Raw genomic sequence first — 19,502 nt, 5'->3', positions numbered from 1 at the left:
TTTTTTTGCAGGTAAAGTCATTCAGATGTGCTTTACCTCTGGCTCCATTGTTGGAGGAAAGTATCATATAACTAGCAATTGTGTATCCCATTGTTTTGGATACTTTTCAGCTTATGAATCAAGGATGTGAACAGGATGTTGGGAGAGGTGAAAGCCAACAACTGCTTGTCCAACACTTGCCCCTTCTGGCTAATTAAACTGACCAGAGAAGGACTGTCTCCATGGTTAATTTTTCCTTGTGGAGGATGTGTTACTCACTGCCCAAAAGAGGCAGTGTTAAGGCCATTATAAAAGAAACTTTTCTTTGAACAGAAAACCTGATACACTATGGTGTGTGTGTATGCCTTCAAGTCAGTTTTGACTACTTGCAACTGCCTGGACAAGTCCCTGCAGTTTTCTTGTCAACATTATTGGAAGTGGCTTGCTATTCCCTTCTTCTTCCTAAGGCTGAGACAGAATGACTGATCCAAAGTCACCCAGCTGGCTTCATACCTAAGGCAGGACTGGAACTCACAGTTTCCCAGTTTCTATCCTGGTGCCTTTAACTGCTAATGAAACAAGCTCTTGAGAAACTATTAAGTGCTCTCAAATGTACTAATTCTGGCTAAGGTGATCAAAAACCGTTAAGAGATTCTAATCACATTTGGAGGATGCTGATTGTCTAGATTTATTTCAGACAGGCTTTCCAAAGGGATTTGCTGTTGTTGTTGTTCAGTAGTTTGGTTGCCATTGATTCTTTGTGAGTGAGTGGACATCATTTTGCCAAGATTGTCTGTCAGTAACTGCTTCTTGAACAGTTCTTGTAATCTCATGCCTGTTTCATCAGTAACTATACCTTGTCTTCTGTCAGCCTTTTTTTAAAAATTGCCTTTGATTTTTTTCAAGCATCAGGGTCTTCTCCAATGACTGTTGCCTTCAGCTTCATAATTAGTGCTTCCAGTGAGCAGCCTGGTTTTACTTCATCTACGAAGGGGTTATTTATTCTTCTTGTAGTTCAAGGTGTTCTTAACAATTTCCTCCAACACCACAATTCTGAAGCATCATTTTTTTTTCAGTTTTTCTGGTAGTCTGGCTTTTACAGCTATATGTTACAACTAGAAAAACAATGGCCTTGATAATATGTACCTTTCTTATCAGACATCTGTTACAGTCTTTCTCCCAGACAGGAGATGTCTCTGTATTTCATGGCTATAGACGCCAACACGGTTACTTTTTGAGCCTATGAAGATAAAATCTGTTACTTCAACTTATTTGCCTGTTTGTATTAGGTCAACACTGACATAATCTTTGTATGTTTTTAGATAAGATAAAATAAATCAGACTGGCTTTTGCATTTCAACAGGAAATTCATTAAGTCTTCCTTGCTTCTAGCCATCAGTTCATATCATAAGCATAAGCATACCTGATATTGTTGATGTCTCTCCCAACAACTTCAAATTCCAGCACTTCTCATGATACAGTTTGCATGTAAGGCTTTCCAAAATAATGTGAGACTACAGCTGCTTTGGCCAATTGATGGATTACCATCACTGGGCACTGGATTGGGGGAATGCAGCTCTATTAACTCTTTTAGACCTCTTGGTGGCTTTCAGTACCATTGACCATGGTATATCTCTGGGCTGTATGTCAGAAATAGGCCTTGGAGGTATTTTTATTTCAGTGATTCTGGCCTTTTCTATTAAGCCATGTTAAGAAGGTGGTGTTTGTGTCACTAATGTTCAGCATTTGGGCTGTTGTGTCCCACAGGGTTCAGTTTTGGCCTGTATGGTTTTTAATATTTATTTTATTTTCCTTCCCATATTTGTTAACCAATTCAATCTTATGTCTCTAGGCAGTAGACAACAACGTGAAAGGAACCAGAAATAATACAAAATAAAAGTAATAATTACGGATAGAGCAGAATTGTTTGTGTGTAGAGAAATGCCCATGTTCCAGTCAGAGCAAAATAATAGCTAAGCCTTTTAAAGCAGGCTTATTTGTAAAAGAATATCTTGTGAACATGAGCAAATTGCAGGCAGTTCACTTCTGTTCTAAAAAGTATAGACTTCGAGTATGGTGAACTTCTATATGACACCAAAGTTAGATAGTTGAGCCAGGGGAATGTCCTGAAGCATTTTTCGCCCTTAGAGAGAGATTGATTCCTTCATGAAAATAAAAACAAAGAGGTTCATCAGCTTTTGTGCGCAATCTTGTTTTTTCTAATAGATGTAAGTGATCACCAGAATGCATTTAACTTAAAACTCAAGATAAAAAGCACTCCTCTGGAAAAGGTTCAATCCAAATTCCTAAGGTCTATATTCTAGATAGCCCCCTGCATTCCAAATGTAGCATTAAGGAGGGAGGCAGGGTTGTCTAAAGTCAAAACAGGTGCATGGACTTGTATTATAGTACATTGGCTGAAATTACTGTTTTTTCCCACAGTTTTGAGTTATTTCTTTACTGAAGACAATTATAAGTCAGTATGGTTCAGGATTATTTTACAAATATGTCAACATCTTGGCTTCTCCTGGGAGGTGTTCCTAATGATGGGCTTAGTGCATTTAAACAACGTATCAAAGACCTGGAAGTCCAACAGGACCAGTCTGCTTTACCTAAGAATCTTTTTTGAGCAGTCAAGCCCTTTTTTATAAACCAATGAGATACTTACATTACATAACTGTCTCCAAATTCCAAAGGGCACTAACTCTAGCACGTTGCAATGCTCTTCCCACAGCAGTTTTGGAGGGCCGATACAAAAAAGTTCCATATGAGCTGAGATTGTGCCCCCTATGGACAAGGGGCTATTGAAACTACAGCTCATGTCCTGCTATACTGTACCTTCTATAAGGACTCATGAACCTATTTTATAACTCCCTATTTGATAAAATATCCCAGAAATTCTGATCTTTTTTATGTACAGTTGTTGCTATCTGATCAGTATGATTCAGTTTCTATGAACGTAGCTAAATTTTGTTACACTGTCTGTAAAATTAGGCAGACTTTGATTGCCCACTGATGATCCCACCATTAACTGTAATATGTTATCATGTTTTGTTTTATTTCATTTTTAATGCATTTTATTTGTAATTCTGGTCTGTGACCGTAATAAAATGTTGATTAAGATAAAAAGCGGGTGATAACAGAGAGAGTTAAAAATCATTCATAGTGAAACATATTATGTGGGAAAACAACTGACTGTTGGCAGCCTGGTCCATTTCCCAACTCTGCATTCCTTAAGAAAAGTTGAACCCATATATAATTTCTAATTTACACTAATAGATTTGATGACGGCTTAATGGTTTTAAGATACTTGAACCATAATTTCAGGGTTTTTCTACACCATTTGTTTTGGAAACTTCATATTTGATTTAGTGGAGACCTCTGTATTGATATATGTATAAAGGCTTCAGCAAGCTAGTGAACTAGTCCTCACGTGACACTCGTAATATTTTGAGAGCCCTGACTTAAGATTTCATCCTGCTACTCACCCATTCCCAGATTTCAGCTACAACCTTGCTGAAGGCAGTAAGTGAAGGGCAAAAAAGCAGCAGCATACCCAACCGGGTAAGGATAGTTGAGTCTTGAATATATTGCCCAGGATCAGATTTCTCATTTCCTTCCTCCATTTGGCTATTCCAGGCAGCTTACTCTTGATTCTCTGCTGTCAATGGTTGTGAAATCTATTAACCCAAAGAAAAGGAAAATCTGCCTAGTGACAAAAGATAGCTTTCTGCATTAAAGTATTGACTTGGTGCCAATCACAGTTATTAGGAGTGGCACAGCTCCACTTTTCTCTCACAGGTCTCTCTAAAGAATGCAGGTTGGCAGCAAGTTGAATACTAAGTGATTGGTACTCAGCAGACACTGGAAAAACAACCCCTTTCAATAGAAACAGTGCTCAAAGCATTCCCATGCTTCTGCTGGGTGTTTGAAATTTATTTCTGATTCAGCAATAACTTATTTTGATTTGCAATCTAGCTTTTAGCTCTGGAAGTAAGAAGCACTACCACTAATTCTTTTGAACAGAGGGTCATACACTTCTTTATCAGACAAGTGGATTTCTGTGTGCACATTTTGTTCCTTCTGATATTCTTTAATCCTATAAATTACAGAAAATTACAGTCATAGTTTACTAATAGCACACATACGATGTACTGGTTACTGAAATTGACTGTCTTTATTGTAAGGAACAAGCAATAAATTTGGAAGAGAACTTATTTCCTCTCATGTTTTTATAAATTGTGTTGTCTTTAGTTATAACTTGAAGTTTCCCTTAAGAAAATGTTCAAAACCTATGAAAGGATGGAGAGAGAGACACACGCTTACACGCACATATACCGACACCACAGAATATCTGGTTTTTGTTAGTACAGTAGAGTCTCGCTTATCCAACATAAACAGGCCGGCAGAAGATCGGATAAGCGAAAATGTCGGTTAACACACAGTAACGATTGAGTGCGTTTAAAAAAAAACGATCCGCTGCGCCTGTTGCAATCGATTTTTGCGTTATGGCGCCATACCGTCAGGAGCAACAAGAAAGAATACACTCACGCTCGAAAACAAGCGGCACACTTTTCTCGTCGCCGATTTATGCGTGTTGTGGTTTTTTTAGGGGCATCGGATAAGACGGAACGTCAGATAAGCGAAGGTCGGTTAAACGAGACTCTACTGTATCACATGTATTCAGTCATTAGCCCATTTCATTAAAATTCTGCACTGTTCAACAAGTAAAAAAAAGTCTCCTTTTGTTCCACATACAAATTCTCATAACATGCACATTTTTGTATGTACTAATATATACACTCTTTGTGTTTTCTAATACACAATTTTGTATGCAACTTTTTTCTTGAGTGTATTCATTTTCATATAAAACTTTTCCCACATATGTGGGTTTAATGTAAATGTTCCCTATATGTAATTTTGTCTGCCTCTTACATAATGTTTGAGCTGAAAAGTACTTTGAGATAGATACTAGCAGGCTCCATGAAGTGTATTATTGATCTGCACTGGATTATATTTTAGTGAATTGCCTAAATTCATATGAAAAGAAATCTCTGGTGATTTTCTCCAACATTCCTAGACCTAAAAATTTGGAGATGTTATTATTGGTGGACTGTATAGAGAACTTCAGCTTATTTTCAATGCTTGGAATTACAAATCTCTCTAATTTTAAAACATTGTTCTTATGGATTCAGAGACTAGCATTGCAAAAGCTGATTTCTCAACAATGGTTTGAAGTTGGCTTGTTTCAGCTCATCCAAATTGATATTAACCATAATTTGTTGAAATAGATGATACAGCACTGATATACAAAATGTAATTGAATACTTCCCAAGTCTTTACTTGCAGTTGTCTTGAAGTGGTAAATCAAACCAATGTTTATTACAGTCGGATACCAGCATGTTTTAAAGAAAGTAGCAAACCCAGTAACTAAATGATAACTTAGCATGATGGCTAAATGCATCAGTTAAAAATAAGAACATCTCAAGTAATTTTTTTTTAATACTTTGTGGGTGGAATGTGAGATATTTTCATGCTTGCATTTTAATGAATATATTTTAATGTGGTAAAGAGCATTCTTTGGTGGTCCAATTTCCTTTTTAATTATCCTCATCTTCTTACTGTTTGCTTGGTGGTTTAGCCATCTGAAAAGCATCTGCCTAACGTGCTAATTCACCTGTATAATTTTGGAAGACATTGTCCTAGAGGGCTAAGCCCTCTTGAGGTTATCTGCTCTTTTAAAAAAATCAGTTGTGAAACTGCAATCTGTTGTTCAAGAATAAAACAGTATTCTTTTGGCAGCTACATTAGTTTTCCAGGTGAGTGCTTTATAACAGAGAGGCTCTAGTTTCAAATTGTTTCCCTTAATCCTGAGCTTCATTTTGAAGCATGGAAAAACATGCATGCCTGCTGTCTTTACTTAACAGTGACAAATCCCTACTTTTCAACCTGGCATCAATCATATTCACACCCTGTCACTCCGGAGAGCTGTTTCTGACAAAAGAATTTATTTGAAGTTAAAAGGAAAGTCTTTATGTTGCTGTTTATAGACTATTGCTGCTGCTTGCATTTAATGGGCAAATGGCAGTTACCCAACACTGAAGGTAAAACTAGCTTCTAATATAAAGTTGAGAACAGACAGAATGAATAAAGCCCACATTCTTGGAGGAGACGCAGCTATTATAGCATCTTGTTTAGGTTAATGTATCATGTGCTATTTGCTGTAACAATGGGGTTCTGCACAGATGAGGACAACATGAAGAGGTTGTGGGAATAAGTAAAATCACAGACTGTCAACCCTGCAGGCTGTAGTTCTTAATGCTAGAGAGTTTTATATTATGGCCTAGACCTAGAGCAAGTAGTTGAAAGATTAGAGTGTGGAGGTTCTATATTTTAACATTGCAATGCACTGTTTTATCTGGGAAAATTTTAGACATTTGCCATTATGCCAGAATCATCCACCACCCTGAGCTTTCATGTTCTTTTTCATTTGATGAGAACTGAAGGTTTAGAATTTTTTTTTTTTTTTTTTTTTTTTTTGGAGTCTCTACTGTTTTATCAGACCCTCCACCCCAGCAACCAATAAAGGAAATGGGCTGGAAGCCACTGTTGCAGTTACATCATAGTTCCTTTGCCCTTTATGGCACAGGACTCCTGTTTGGGAGGAATGTAATCTTTTCAAAAGATAATGAAGATGAAGTTGGTCTATTGAAATACTCTTAACCAATATTTATTTCTTGTTTGGATTCAGTTTTTTATTATTGAATATTTTCATTACTGGTTCAGAACATCAGCCACCTTACTTTTATTGAGGACAGAGCTAGTTATTGTCCACAATCTTGATAAAAAGTCAATCGACATCCCTGGATAAACTCTACCAGTGGTTTGATGAGGATGCTAGAAAATATGGAGGATAAAATAAAGCCTTTTGGGAACCCCACATCATAATTTCCACAAGACAAAACAGTCCCACAGCACCACCTTCTGGAATCAGCTATCTAAGTTGGAGTGGAATCATTATAATATAGTGCCCACAATTCAAACATTCTATCTAGAAGGATACCAGAATTGATAATAGTGAAAGATGCAGAAATCCAAGACAACAATAGTATCACATTCTCTGTGTTCTTCATCTGGCATTTGTCATCTATCAAAGCAGTCGAGATAGTTGTTATTCCAAAAATCGTGCCTGAAACTAGATTAGAATAGATCTGTAAAATTAGTTTCTTTGAAGATTGATTGGACGTGATCAGCAGTCACTCTTTTGAACATCTTGCCCAGGAAGATGACATTAGTAACTAGCCTAGCTTATAGTTTTTACCTATTGGATACTGATTAATTTTCTTCAGAAGTAAGGCTTTTAGAGGCAAGTATCGCCCCTGCTCAAAGACTTTAAATGCATTTAGATGTAATAAATACAGAAGAAAAAAAGGCTGTTACTAGAAGTAGTTGATTGAACATGATCTCATACTTTAGCCATATCCTTAGGTCTCAGAACTGTTAAACTCATCCAGTACCCGTTCTCTTATAATTGCCTAACTATAGAGTTTTTTTGCCACTGAGAATACTATCAAAACTTTCTCTACAACTGGCTTCTCAGCAACCAGAAAAGCTGTATTGAACAATACTTTTAAAGTACAATGAAGCTGGAAAAAAATGATGTTTGTCTTTTTCACTGCCTCAGAGTACTTCCAATAACGTAATAAAATTAGAAATAACATTTGAATTTCTTTTTACCCAAATATGGGAATTTTCTTCCACCTGTGTTTTGTCTGTCATCCCATTTGCTTTATTATCAACTCAGATATAAATCTAAGCAGGGTTTGTTTATGATTAGATCAATAAGCCAGGATATCTCTATGTTCCAAAGAGTGACCTGTCATACAGACAGGAAAATCCCACCCAGACCATACCGAATCCACTAGCCTGGTTGCAGATTTAACAAGTTCTCTATCCTTACACCAAGAGAAAAAGCTGAAATCTCATCAGGAAATGATCTAATATGACAGGGGAATATGAATTAGGACTGTATAAGACCTTCACAATAACCATGAATGTGTATGAAGCTGTTGTTTTTTTAAATTGTACCAGGAAAGCAGGGTTGCTGTACATGTACACTTACGCAAAGACAGCTAGGATCAGCTTTTGAAGTAGCCAGGTGAGACTTGCAATCTATACAGCCATTTTAATTGCTTTAGAACAATTGTGTCATACCTGAGCTTGTACGTATGTTTTGAAGGCTCTGCACAGCCCTAACAGATGTTAAATCCTCCACCTTCAAATCACCAGTCTTCTTGCATGATTGGAGAGCCGATATTCAAAGGATATCCTGCCATGTGTTTGGTTGGATAGCCCTATGGTTAAAAAGGGTCCATGAAGCTCCAGTTCCAACAGCTTTGGCAATTATATTGATGTCCTCTGAAACAATAATCCTAGGGGTTCCCAATACCAAAACTGAGACCATCTTTAGCAGGAAAACTAGTGAACACTGGGGTCTGCACTAGCAGAATCCATAATTTATGCTCAGTGTCTAACACAAGAGAGAAATATTAAAAATTCAAACACAAATGGGAAGTCTGAAAAATAAAATGGATAATTATAATCTCAAGTTCTGAACTGTCACTTTGTGCATAAACTTGCCTAAATTCCAGAACAGACTTTTTAATAGGCAAGAGGTCATTTGTTGAGGCCTTTATCAGAATTTGATTCCTGTTGTAACTGAAAAGCAGTTATGGGATGGGGTTGTCAGGCAATCTGCAAGTATTTATTTTGTATGGTGGAAAGGGGCATGTTGTATGCATGCTTGTACCTGGTGTTCCTCTGCTGAAGAATCAAATGTTCTTGTGGACTACATATATTGATATTCCACTGAATCGTCAATAGCAAGACATATCAGTTCCAAATGATAGAAATAAGCCCCATTATATTTACTATACATCTCTGTATACATTTTCACAGTCTTTGTATATAGTATTTAAACATATCTGACCTTAGAATTAAAATTTAAATAACCCATCAAGTAATAAAATGGAACTTTGGTCCATATTCAGCTTACCTTCATCATCAACATAAAAATGCTTCTATATCCAGGACAGTTACTATAAATACATCTGCCATTAAAGTCACTAAAATTATAATTCTGCCATTATTATGAACTAATGACTGAGCAAGATGAGAGAATCAAGTTCTTGGTGTTTTGATAGCTGTCAAAAGGAAGCATTTTCCTTCCTTCTGACAGTTATCAAATTCTGTTTGGGATGTCGTAGTGAGTGCACATCTCTCACCTCTCTCCTGATTAAAGTGCTTTCAAACTTCTGAATTATCAGACTATGTGGATAAGGACTTTCATCATTGGGTAAATAAAACTTTTCATTACATATTTTGTTTTTAATGAGCTATTAGAGTGGCAACTAGACCTAAGGGTTCAACAGCAGGCTTAATTTCAACTACACCACTATCTGCTAAGCCAGGCAAGATGGTGGAGGAAGATTCTTCATCTATTAATTTGTTAAAAGAGATACTGCCAATCCAGCAAGACCTGGCAGAGCTTAAATGTGAATTAAAACTGATGCAAGAAAAATGGCTCACTATGAGGATCACTTAAATGCCCACGAGATCATTACTCAAGCCAGTCATAATATTTTTGATAAACAAATTACTTATTAAATAAGTACTTATTTAATATTAAGTATTTAATAATTACTTATTAAATAATCTACGTGTGATTGGTTTTGAAAACCCTCCAAGTCAATCAAGCCTGAATTTATGGAAGATTTTTTCAGAAAGCTCCTTTGGGAATGGATTTTCCAGTCAAGATTGATCATGAGATTAAAATTCCTTTGACAAGAAGGAAGACTAGAACTAGTTCCAATATTATTATCGTACAATTCCTCCGTTTTACCACACGAGATGATATTTTATGTATATTTTGCCAGGGATCAGTAAAGTCTCCTTTGAAGTGGGGTTCTAGTCAAAGCAAGCAAGCTATCAATTTATCCTAATTTCACTGAAGTTTCAGGAAAGAGATGTTTACAAAAGCTCAAAGTCTTCCCAAATCAATACAACTTCAATATTTCATGCGTTTTCCAGCTACATTTTGCGTCAGTCATCAAGACCAGATTCACAAATTTGATAATCCCTTGAATGCAGAGGCCTTCATCCTGTCTTTAAAATCTGCTGACAGACAAGCCTGACTGTGTTTTCATTTCATGGAATCTGCTGCAGAAGAAATTTGAGTTTGCCTACAGTACATGCCTCAGTTTAAAAGCCTTTACTCCGGCATTTTTTTTTTCTGTATTCTTTTTTGTTTATGTTTTGGTTAATTTCAAGATAGAGAGTCTGGGCATACTGCCAATTCCACTGTTTATTTTTAACACACAGTACGTTTCCTTCAACTAGTAATGTTTGAAACTGTTCTGTAATTTGCAGTGTAAGAAGAGAGATGAAATCACCATGCCATTTCCTTTGGGAAGTCGTCAAGTTCTGTGATTTTTCTTTCTCTTTTTCTTTACATTTTTTAAAAGATTTTTAAAATCTCTTTAACAACATCACTTGCTTGTAACACCTTTGGTGAGATGGACGGTATTAGGATCGAAATATACTAAAACTCTAATATCTCTGAAAACAATTTTGTCAGAACTTAACGTAATAAAAAATGTCTAATAAAAAAAGATTTGACCCTTTTTCCCATGCCAAATTGACTTTATGGGAAAACTCAACTTTAAAAATTGGGGAAAAGATGGTGATATTGGAAAAATTGGATAGAAGCAGGGATATTGACTTTGGACCAACTGATAGATGATGAAGATGATTTTTTAACACATTCTGTGTTAAGAGGTATCTAATATACACACACACATACGCACACATACATACACGCGTGCAAACACACTAATATATCTAATAATAAACTTTTCTATATTTAAATATTTAACATATTTCTTTGGGAATGGACTTTCCAGTCAAGATTGATCATGTGATTAAAATTCATATAATGAAGACTGGAACTAGTTCCAATATTATTATTGTGCAATTCCTCTGTGTTACCACAAGAGATGAGATTTTACGTATACTTCTCCAGGAATCAGTAAAGTCTTCTTTGAAGTGGGGCTCTAGTCAAAGCAAGATATCAATTTATCCGGATTTCACTAAAGAGGTTTCACAAAAGAGAAAAATATTTACAAAAGCTCAAAGTCTTGCAAGATCAATACAACTTCAGTATCTCATGCGTTTTCCAGCTACATTCTGCATTGATCATCAAGATCAGATTCACAAATTTGATAATCCCCTGAATGCAGAGGCCTTCATCTTCTCTTTAAAATCTGTAGATGAACAAGCTTGATTGTGTTTCATTCTATGGAATCTGCCACAGGAGAAGTCGGAGTTTGCCTACAGTAAAAGCCTCAGTTTAAAAGTCTACATGCCAGTATTTTTTTTCCAGTATTCCTATTTGTGTTTGTTTTGCTTATTTCTAGATATAGAGTCTGGGCATACTGCCAACTATCGCTTATTTTTAACACACAATACTCTTGTTTTTTTCTTCAATTAGTAACATTTAAAACTGTTCCGTAATTTTCAGTGTAAGAAGAGAGATGAAACCACCATGCCATCCCCTTTGGGAAGTCGTTAACTTCTATGATTTTTTTTTCCTTCTTTACTTTTTTTTTTTCCCTTCAAGGTTCCTTTTAATTTTTTTATAATGTCACTTGTTTTTTTTTTTAATGCACATAATCACGTTTTTCTTTTTTTCCTTTAAATATAGATTCTATATACATGTAAAAGAATGGTATTAGAAGGTTAAATTGAGTCTTTATGGAGGTTCTACATTTGTGAGCAATACTAGAAAATATGTTAAATATATATTTTATCTTATATCTATAAGCAAACCTATAAAGCCTCATTGTTTAAACTTAAATCTCATTAAGAGATACCAGAAAATCTTAAACCCTTCAAATCATATCCCACAAATTAATTTCTTATCATTTTCTCTTAATCTCCTCTCAGAAATTTCTTTGCAAATTTAACACTTTCCTTCAATTTTAACATCATAACCTATCACTTTCTCTAATCATACAACAACAAAAATTCCCTTCTTCCCTTATCTTATCTAATATTAAATCTTTAAAGCCTCATCATTCAGTCCTGGTCAAGGAAAATCCATTAAAAGCTACTAGAAGAAAAAACATAATATATTTTAACCTTGATCAAACAAACCAACTTTATAATCTATCTTTTTGGTTTTAAAAGCCTTGAGGTTTATTCCTTTTAAGTAATGTCCCAAAAGATTATTTATTTTCATACTCTCTTTATCTTTTCTCAGGAACTCCTTCATAAGTGTATCACATCTCTTTTGTAAGTCTAAAATAAGAAAGTTTTCCAAGTCACTTTTCTGTGTTGAAATCCACACATCCAAGTCACTCTTCTGATTCATTATTTACCTATTAAAACATCAGCCAGTTTCATTTGTAAGTCCTGTGTAGCATCTTTGTCAATATCAGTCTTGTAGCCTATCATTTTTAAGTCCATTCCAAAACAGCCTGATTCTCAGTTGTATCCTCTTCTATCTCCTCTTTAAAACCCATTTTTATGGTATCAGACAATCTTAAGAGAAAATTCTGAGTACACTGTTGTCAAATATCCTTGAATTCTTCCAGAGTTAAAATACTTTTTTCCATTCTGTATTAGTGGGTTTTTTAATTATAATCTAGTTCTTTCTGGTTGCCTCTAGTAACCAGCCTTCAAGGTTTTCTTTTATCATGTTTTTTTCTAATCTACCTCATTTGCCCATGGAAAGATTTCTTACACTTAACTTCAAGTTCTTCATATATTTTTAAGAGGATTTTAAACAAACCACAGGAAGGATTCTTATAATTAATTTCAAAATCTTATTTCCAGTCCATCTAGCCCCTTAGTCCGTTTATAACATTCTAATCACCCTTTTGCTGCTTATTTCCAAATAAGAAAATTTTTCTTCAAGTTTTTAAACTTATATGAAACTTCTTTCATTGAGGGTTGAAGGAAAATCACCCAGTGAAGTGAAACTTGTCTTTCTGAAGGCACCTAGTGTCCAAAAAACAATTTACAAACCATTTTCAGAAGTAATTAAGAAAGTGGGTGAACCCAGTGTCTCTTTAAAGGCTCCAAACTACGGCTTGGACACGCTGACTCTCCCAGCAACCAGAACTGTAAAACCCACCAGAGACTGCTGTTTTTACAGTCTCATCATGGGAAGCCTCTGTATGGAGCCCTATAGGTGATCCCAAATCCTCCCCTTTGGGGAGGAATTTCAAGGTGTTGATCCTTCATCGGCTCCTCATTCTGCCGCGGTCGTCAGCTTTACTGAAAGCAAAGCCATCTTCAATGGCTGGTGTGGGTCTTCCAGGCTGTGTGGCCGTGTTCTTGAAGTTTTGTTTCCTAACGTTTCGCCAGCACCTGTGACCGGCATCTTCAGAGTGCAGGAGCACAGACAGGAGCAGTTCTCTCTGTGCCCTGTAGCTGGGCACAGAGAGAACTGCTCCTGTCTGTGCTCCTGCACTCTGAAGATGCCGGTCACAGGTGCTTGCGAAACGTTAGGAAACAAAACTTCAAGAACACGGCCACACAGCCCGGAAGACCCACACCAGCCATCGTATGCCGGCCGTGAAAGCCTTCGACAATACAAAGCCATCTTCAGCTTACCATTGCTTCCTTGGAAGTGATGAAGATGAATTTTTAACATACGTTGTGTTAAGAGCTAAATATTATCTATCAGATGTAACTCAATGGCAATATTTACAGTTACATTTGTTAACAGCATTGTTTGGACCAGCAGCATTTTCAGTTTCTGAGACACTTGAGATACTAGTACAACTTGTTAAATCCTTTAAAACTAAAAAACTACTATTAGTTTTTATAGGTATATGTTATCAATAAATCAATTTGTTATGCAAATGCTGAGAGACAAGTGGAATAAAGAATTAGAGGTTCTTATATTGCCTAGGCAATGGGAGAGTGTCTTAACGTCTATAGCAAGAATGTCGATGAACCTTAAACTATGACTTATACAACAAAAAATAATATTTAGAATTTATTGGACTCCATTATGTTTGTATAGAAAAGGATTGTCTAAGACAGCATTTTGTTGGAGATGTAATAAGGACAATGCTTCTCTACAGCACATGTTTTTACAGTGTCCTATACTTACTAAATTTTGGGAGAAATTAGTGGAGTATATAAATATGATTGTGTGGCAAAAGCTAAAATTTTCAGAGGACAATATTCTTTTGAACTATATACCTAGCACATGGAACTTGACAACTGGACAGTGTAAATGGCTTCTGTGTGTCCTTACTATGGCTAAAAGACTGGTATTGCAGCATTGGAAAGGTAAATGTATGGTCCCATTCACTCAGTGGATTGAAGACTTGATTGTACTTGCCACTTATGAGCGGATAGACGTAGACTTTGTATGGCCAAGTATAATGAAATATGGGGCTCGTTTATACAAAATACAGTAGGTTAAAAAAACATGATAGTCGTATAAATGTATTAGAAATACATATTTGCTTGAATAATATTTGAATTAGATAAGTATATATGGAATTGTAACTGTTTACTGTTATAATGACAGTGACATATCATACTGTTTCTTTGTACTTTTTTCACATTTTTGTAAAGCACTTTTAATGTTTTTTTTCTCTTTGACAATGTATGTATCTCCTTCATCATTATTATCATTGTGTTTTGCTTTTTCTTTCTTTTTCTTTTCTGCTATTAATTAAAAAGCAATAAAAAATAAATAAGAAGGAAGCATTTTCCTGTTAAATAGTTTAAGGAGGCATTATAAAATATAAATTCCAGTCTATCAAGATTGTATTCTTTAAAACTATTGGGCTAGCAGATCTGGATCAGGGGTGGGCAGTGTGGTACATAAAAAAAACTCTTTGATGTCCAAAGGGCAGCTATGCTCTTCCTGACTTATTTATTTATTTATTTATTTATTTATCTGTCATATTTATACAGCCACCCATCTCACATAAAAGTGACTCTTTTATGAGTCAGTTTGCAAAAATGCAAAGACAATTTGTTTGCATTTAAAAAATAATAATAAATATGAAATATGCTGCCACACACCAGCTCTAGCATTGTTATTTTCGAGATTGCCCATAGGCAATTTTACAAAATAAAAATGTCAGCTAGTTCTAGCTCCGTGCTTTATCTGGATATATGCTGATGAGTGAAGAACATCCTGGAGGTCTAAAGCAGAATAGAGGGACCAACCTCATCTCTTTCCCTTCTGAAAAATGTATATTTTCTGACTGGCCATGCCTACCATGGCAATTATTTTATGACTAGACAACCTCCCCATAGGACTATTTTGGGAGGATTCATGACATGCTGCTAAAATTCCAAATCTGCTTATTGGACCCCAAAAGTTTACCTACTCCTGATCTGATTTATAAAGTAACCAGTAAATGTTTACATAAAGGAAACAATAGTTACAGTTTAGTCTTATGGAATTCAGTTACTTTTATTAGCAATGGTGCAGATGTCAAAAATGCATTAGAATATCTGATGCTAAGATGGGACTTTAGTTTTATGAAGGTAGCCAGTTTTTACAACTACCCAATCAACTAAAAAATATCAGTATTTAATGGTATGTATTCAGATTTATGTGTAAGGTTGCAGTATTCTTTTTGTGTTATCTCTGTGTTTGTGGAAAATGATATTGTCTAAAAACCATTTTAGTTTACTAACTGCTAATGACTTTTCTATAGTTTCTGTCTGGAGATGGACTGCTTTAACATTTTGAATCTGCAACTGGAGAGCATTACATGAGCCCAAGTGCCAAAATAATTGTCTTTATATGGATGGTTAAACTTCAGAACTGGGATAATGTCAAGGAGAATTCTGTTTTAATAGAAATAAAATGCAGCAAATGAGGTAATCAAATTCAGATAAATTAGTATTGGCAGACTCTGAATGATGTACTTGCGTGAGCAATCTTTCAAATTTTTTCTGGTATACTGCTGGCATCTCTATATTTATTATTATAATAATATGATCCATGAGGGATTTGTGGGTGGCCTGGCTAATTCTAATTAATCCAGTCAGAGAGAGCAGCAGGGTAAGTGGAACAGTCTATTGGATGGAAATTCATAACTTAATTGAGGTCAAAGTCCTGGGCTGGGAGAACAAAAGTCTTTCTCTAGGATCAGGTCGATCAATAGCAATAAATATCTGGCTTGGGTACAAGTACTTTACAGTGACAGATTACTTGACACTGGCCAGAGGGCTTGGTCTTAAGGGTAGTGTCCTATGCAGTATTACACAAGTTACTTTTGTAGACTTTCGAGGATGGTACAAAACTAGAAGAAAAAGCCTATATTGTAACTACAGTCTGTTGTGACATGGAAACATGAAATTTAGACAACCCCCACCAAAACAGTGAATTGGCTTTAATTTATTAATATCTCTTCAGTAATACAAGGAATTTAGTCATGTTAGCAGTGACTGAAGTCAAAAGAATTTGCATATAGCTTTCAGGAATAAGCAGACTAATCCTTAAACCTGTCTATAGAAGGATGAATAGGAAATAGTTATTTTTGTTGATTAGAACCCTGTCCTTTCCCTCAGGATAGAATATAGGTAATAATGACAGTTGAAACAAAGTATAATGCAAACAAGACTGTTTCCTGTAAGACATACCTATATGTGGCTTTGCAGTACCCCAAGATTATACTTCCAAAATATGGCAGTAAAGTGGCTGAAGTAGAGTGCTATGGGATTTGTTCTCTTTTTTTCCAAATTGATGGAAAGAATTGGAGTCAACTGTAGGCAAACTGTTCCCATTCCTACTTCTTCCAGAATGCCCTCCTGTGGGATTATTTTCAATTTGTTTTAATATTTGGGGGGGGTTTTCCATACCCACCTGTAAAACAGCCTAAAAACCTGAAAAATCAGCCCCAAAATTAGCCCCTCTCTTCCATGACATCACCATGGCATCGGAGCACTTCCCATACTTCTCTAGACAACTGGGAAGCTGAGTTGCAAGCCCTAGCCTTTAAACATTGCCCATCCCTGCCGTGGTTATTCAACTTTTACTATTGCATAGAAAAAAATTGTATCATTATGAGACAGCCATAGCTAATGGCTCTAGGTATTGCATATTACATATGGGCTGCAAATTTTGGTCTGTTTTGGAGGAATTGGGATTTTTAGGCAAGATGATTGAATTAAGATAAGAAAAAAAACATACTGTAAAACTGATGGTTTCTGCCAAATTGCATTCTTGGAAACTGAATAGGCTGCAAAATGAAGTTGAGGCTCTGCATGAGGTCTTCTGATCAAAACTTGCCCGTGCTGGTTTATTAAGACATGAATGAACATAGCAACTCAGTGGATTTGCATGTTCCCCCACCTTGACCATAAAGAGGATGTCAGAGGATATAAGTTATTTTCATTAATCCCAGCACTTACTATCATGCCTGAAGCACAGGCTGGTTAATCTTAATTATGATTGATTTCAACCAAGCCAACTTCATATAATTTATAAATCTGGCTTGTTTAAGATAACTGCAAGTGAGATTAATTCTAGGGTTGTATGATATGGTAAGCAAAAACTGCCTAGTTTTTTCTTCCACAAGACCAGTGAATCCAGGAGAAGGTGAGGCTCATTTTTATCTTGTACAGTGCTTTGATAAAGCCAAAATATGTAGGATTCCAGATAATATTTAGGAGAGCTGGGTATGAAAACAGATCATTCCTCATATATGGATTCTTTAGAGTTGCTGTCAAGAGTTTTAATGGCAAATAATTTTAATTTGGGAGTTTTTTCCAAATCCAAGAAGCCTATCATCTTCTATTTTCCCCCCTTTTTACAAGTTTATCTTCTGTTGCCTTTTATTTTTATTTGTTTTCCTCAGCCTCTATAGCTTCAAAATAAAAATACAGTGTTAAACTGGCAGATAAAAATTCAAACACATTAGTGTTTTCAGGAAGAAATTTTCAGCACAGCTATGAAGAAAGCTGTAACCATGATTCCCCCCTCCTATGACCCCTCCCCCGAACCAACCATAGTCACAGTGCAAGATGTTCATTCCAGTTGCTCCAAGCTGTCTTCCAGTTGGACAGTCACGGTCTAACGATTCCCCTTGTATCCACCACTTTTGGAACTCAGTCAGCCTGTCACAGTGCTGAGAAAAGGGATCATCTTCTGAATTTGAACTACAGAGAAATAATTGTGATAGCCACCAGACGGCGCAAAAGGGTAATTTGATCCAGCCCAAGACTTTTTCTAGAAGAGAGAGATTTTTTAAATGAAATTGCTGATTCAGCCTCAGTGCATCAAGCCTCTCCTGCTCAGCTAAGACTGGAGATGCTAGCTATACATGATTTTCACTCTCAATTCCCAAGAATTTTTCCATTTTTATCTCCAGAGAACCCATTCTTAATCTAGCAACTGCAGAAATCACACGCTGTCATCACAGCTCTGGATTCTCAAATAGAGAACAGAATTTCATGTGTACCTCTATAAACTCAGGTAGAGTGGTCTCAGTATCACAGCTTGGGTAGAATTATTCATTTTTTCCTGCCAACTTTCAAAGCTTCAGTTTCAAACCAAAGGAGTTGCACACCATTAGAGACAGCTACAATATACAGCAGCTAAATACTAGGAAACAAATTCTCTTTCCTGTTTTTAAAGAAACAAGGAGTAATTATTTAAAAAATAGGACTTACAGCGCCACTTCATCCAGCATATATTTGATCTTTTTTGTGCTCTCAAAGATGGGGAACTGTTTTATATGCTATTTTAGGTCTTATTACCAAATTTGAGGGTATTGCTAACTCTGTATGGAGAATTGACTGTTCTCTGAGAAGGTTGCAACAGCCTCTCAGCTCAACATGAAGTGAACCTAGTTCTAATAGCCCTGTCCGAGCCTTACTTTTTGTTTCAATGTGCCCTTGAAGTCTTTCCAGTAGCTAGATGGATTTGTGAGCTGGAAATTCTGCACTCTCACATATTTAAGATAATTCTGTGGCCAGTCTCCTCTGTCTTACCCAACGTTATCTTTGTCTCTACAGGCCATAGGGCACTATCATTCCATCTGTCTGTCCTGAACCAACTAGTCCCAATGAAAAATCATGGTGTACCTTATGCATATGTAGAATCTTAAAATATTACCAGGACAAAGCCCCATGAGGCAACACAGTTGCTGGTCAATGGCAATAGACTGGGAGAGGTTAACATCAAAGAGGAATCTTTCGAGGAGACTCACTGTCACCACTACTGTTTATCATTGCAATGATTCCTTTGTCAACAACATTGAACAAGTCAGGACATGGCTATCAAACATCAAAAACATCTGCCAGGTTATCCCACTTCCTTTACATGGATGATCTGAAGCTGTATGGAAAAACCATCTGAAATGGAATCTTAAAGTCCAAACTCAGTGGGGGAAATACCATCAAGGTGATTAACACCTGGGCAATTCCAGTCATTAGATATACAATTGGAATAGTGGACTGGACTCAAGCTGAACTAG

The 19,502-nt window shown here is 36.1% G+C and overlaps 1 protein-coding gene across 1 annotated transcript in view; it reads left to right on the top strand.

The window, feature by feature from the left end:
• The window catches only part of ACBD6 (acyl-CoA binding domain containing 6), a 146,517-nt gene that overhangs the window by 91,326 nt on the left and 35,689 nt on the right, over nt 1–19,502 (top strand). The window lies entirely within an intron of this gene.

This window comes from Python bivittatus, unplaced genomic scaffold (assembly GCF_059951505.1).
Source record: "Python bivittatus isolate LINGU-HERP-01145 unplaced genomic scaffold, Pbiv_v1 ctg000700_np1212, whole genome shotgun sequence".
NCBI lineage: Eukaryota > Metazoa > Chordata > Lepidosauria > Squamata > Pythonidae > Python > Python bivittatus.
Note: the sequence above shows the minus strand (reverse complement) of the source record. Positions and strands in the feature narration are given on the sequence as shown.